Source organism: Mobula birostris, chromosome X, assembly GCF_030028105.1.
Source record: "Mobula birostris isolate sMobBir1 chromosome X, sMobBir1.hap1, whole genome shotgun sequence".
Taxonomy (NCBI): domain Eukaryota; kingdom Metazoa; phylum Chordata; class Chondrichthyes; order Myliobatiformes; family Myliobatidae; genus Mobula; species Mobula birostris.
Genome location: NC_092402.1, coordinates 53505558 through 53509632, shown reverse-complemented (window position 1 = coordinate 53509632; position 4075 = coordinate 53505558).

The window sequence follows — 4075 nt, the reverse complement described above, 5'->3', positions numbered from 1 at the left end:
ATCAATTGCGTCAGCGGGGCGGTGTCAGAGCTAGGGCGGAGCGTGGACACGGGGTAAATACTGTACAGGAAGGAGTAAATACGGGATGAACCCGAGTTGTGTAGGGGGAAATACAGGGTGTACCCGGGATAGAATCGGGTGCAGGGGGTAAACAGTCTGATTGCAGGGTAAGTGGTAAATGGTGAACCTGTGGCAATTACCTGGGTGCAAGGGTACATATAGTGTGTACCTGTGGAAAATACAGGTGCAGGAATTAAACAGTCTGATTATGGGGTAAATGTAGGGTGCAGGGAGTAAATAGTCCTCCACATCAATCCCATTTGGATTCTGTCCTTCTACCTCCGCCTAAGTTTCTGTCTAAATGCCCCTCAAACACAGTGAGTGTCCTTCATTCCACCCCCCCCCCCACCCCCGGCAGCAACTTCCAAATATAACTCATTCTTCATGTGGGGAAACTTACCCCTCAGGTCCCCTTTGAACCTCCTCCCTCTCACCTCAAACGGACCCCTTCTTGTTTCTGATACCCTGTTGCGTGGGAGAAAGATACTGACTGTCTACTCTATCTACGCCTTTTAAAATCTTATAAACCTCTATCAGATCTCCCCTCAGCCTGCAATGCTCCTGAAAGCTCATACCATCTCACCTTTTCTGCACCCTCTCCAAAGCCCCCACACCCTTCCTGTAATGGGGTGACCAGAACTGTACTCAATACTCAAGTGTGGTTGACCAGAGTTTTATGCAGCTGCAAAATATCAGCTATAGGAGGAGGAAGCTGGAGGTCCATTAGCCAGTCCTTACTAGGGGACTGGAGGTAGAGAGGGTCAGTAACTTTAAATTCCTGAGCATTAGACTGGGACCAGCTCACAAGTGCCATCACAGAGAACACATGGCAATGCCTCAATTTTCTTAGTAGATTCAGCATGTCATCAAAAACTTTCACAAACTTGCATACACAGTGGAGAGTGTCCTAACAGCCTGGTATGGAAACACGAAAACCCAGGAACAGGAAAGTCTACAGAAGGTGGTGGATAAAGGCCAGTCAATCACAGGCAAAGCCCTCCCCAACCACTGAGCTCAATTACCAAGGACCCCACCATCCGGGCCATGCTCTCTTCCTGCTACTATTATTGGGCAGGAGGTACCACTAGGTTCAGGAATAATTTTCACCCTGAAATCATCAGGCTCTGAACCGGCCTGGATAACTTCACTCACCACAGTCTGAACTGAGTCTATCACCCACAGACTCACTTTCAAGGTCTCTTTACAACTCGTGTGCTCAATATTATTTCTTTATTTGTCTTTGCTTGCACATTTTCCTGTAAATATCTGCCAGAAAATGAATCTCGAGGTAGTATATGGCAACATATACGTACTCTGATAATAAATTTACTTTGAATTTCCTACGTTCCTGCACATTCAAATTGCCGTACCAATGCAATGCAACCAGTCAGGACACTTCGAACAGTAAATTTTTAGAAGTTTGTCTCCCATCCACTACATAATGGACTGGTTAGGCACAGGAGTACATTCAGCCAGAGACTCATTCCACCGAGATGCAACACAGAGCGTCATAGGAAGTCATTCCTGCCTGTGGCCACCAAACTTTACAACTCCTCCCTTGGAGGGTCAGACACCCTGAGCCAATAGGCTAGTCCTGGACTTATTTCCTGGCATAATTTACATATTACTATTTAACTATTTATGGTTTTATTACTATTTATTATTTATGGTGCAACTGTAACGAAAATCAATTTCCCTCGGGATCAATAAAGTATGACTATGACTATGTTTGGTAGAGTGTTCCGTGGCAAGCCAAACCTCCTAATATCTTTGCTGGGCCCGGGTCAGGTCAGCCAAAGTGTTAACACCCAGGAAATCACATTGCAGCTGTATAAAACCTTAGTCAGGCCTCACTTGGTGTATTGTGTGGGAAATCTGCCTCCCCTCCATGGACTCTGTCTACACTTCTCACAGCCTCAGTGAAGCAGCCAGAATAATCAAATACCCCACCCACCTCAGACATTCCCTCTTCTCCCCCCACCTCCCATCGGGCAGAAGATGCAAAAGCCTAAAGGCACGAACCACTAGATCAAGGACAAATTCTACCCTGCTGTTACAAGATTTTGGGGAGCCTCCTGGTAAGATATATTTCGCCTCACAATCCATCTCATTATGACCTTGCACCTTATTTACCTGCACCGCACTTTCTCTGTAGCTGTTACACTTTATTCTGCATTCTGTTATTGTTTCATCTTGTTCTACCTCAATCACTGTGTAATGATCTGATCTGTATGAACAGTATGTGAGACAAATTTTCACTGTATCTTGGTACATCTGACAATAATAACCTGATCCTAATACCAATATTCTCCCCCCAGATCCTAACCCTCACCCACACATTAGGGGAGGATTAATTCGGCACATCATTAGGACAAGGGTGGGAACCAATGGGGTTAATGACAAGACCCTTGGGAGCATTGGGGTCCAAGTCCATAGCTCCCCGAAACTGTCTGCACAGGTTGATAGGGCAGTAAAGAAGGCATACAGCACACTTGCCTTCATCCGTTAAGGTTCAAGAGTCAGAAAGTAATGTTGCAGCTGCATAAAACTCTGGTCAAATGACACATTCCGGGCTCCTCATTACAGGAAGGGCGTGGGGGCTTTGGGGAGGCTTTACTGAAGGGGTTCACTAGGATGCTGCCCGGATTAGAGCATGAGCTATAAGGAGAGGTTAGACAAACTCGGGTTGTTTTCTCTGGAGTGGCGAAGAAGTTGAGAGGAGACATGATACAAGTTTATAAGATTATGAGAGGTATGGATACAGTAGAATAGGGTTAGGGTTAGGATCTAGGGGGAAGAGTATGGTGACAAAATGGTTGTTGTGATGCCTCTAGTATGGTAGTATAGTGGGCAGTGATTGTCACTCTCACTTTCAACTTCCACCATGTACTGGCTAGCAGTCTTGCGAAAAGGAGAGCTGAATCTGTAAGTCTCTCCCTACCAGGACATGGTCTCTCCAACAGCAAGCCTCATGTTGTGCCTCCTCACTGGCGACACACGGAAACTTTCGGACTCAGGCCAAGGAGTCTAGAGGACATTGAGGAGGTCTGACCCCTGTACACGTAGCACACAGACCCACCTGTGTGTGGACACACCCTGGTGCTCAGGAACCAGATCTCCAGCTCTGGGTAAATATCCCCCCTGCCTTGTTGGCAGCCTCAGGAGTAAACCCAGACAGCGAATGTGGAGTCGAGCCCCTAAGGGGGTTGGATGTCATTGAGCAAACTTCCAACAGCTCCTGCAGCCAAGGTGGTGTCAAACGTATTACTTCATAAAGCTTTCCTTTGGGCTAGACTGGTGAGGCAGAGAGGGGGATCTTGATGACTGGGCATTTCAGGATCTCCATACCTTCCACCCAAGCTTGTGATGATGATGATCATCATCACTCATTATCCTTAGAGACAAGCGGATATAGAATGGACAACTAATGTGATCTTCCTCAGGGTAATTGCCATCTCATCCACGGAGCTGTGATGGCAACAATGTCTCAAAGGAAAATCTGTCGACTCTGCGCATACTCCGTGGCACAACAGCCGATGAACGCGCCAGGCGTCCTCAGAGCATGCGTATTGGCGCCGGCCGTGTGGACGACCAATCGGCCCCGAATGGCCAGCCGACGTCTGAGGTTGATAGGTCGGGAAAGGAAGGGTGACTGGAATGGTCCACGGAAGCAGCTAATCAAAGGATGGATACGACAGCCAATCAAAAGACAGAGCCAGAATCATTATCCAATCAGATCCTGTAGAGAAATCGACCAATGAAAAAACAGGGAACTGAACATCAGACCAATTCGGACTGACGATCAAAACGGGGGAAAAAGGGGGTGTCGTCCATCAGAGGATCCAACTAATCGTTGTGTGCGCCCTCCGACTCCTTCAGCACAGCCCAAGGCAGCAACGCCTCTACCTCTTTCCCACCCCTCCATTGAGGCAACCAATCGTAAGGAAGGAGGGCGGTGACGCAAACTGTTCCGCCAATTGTGAGGCGGGAAGTGGTGGGCGGGGAGGCGGGTCTA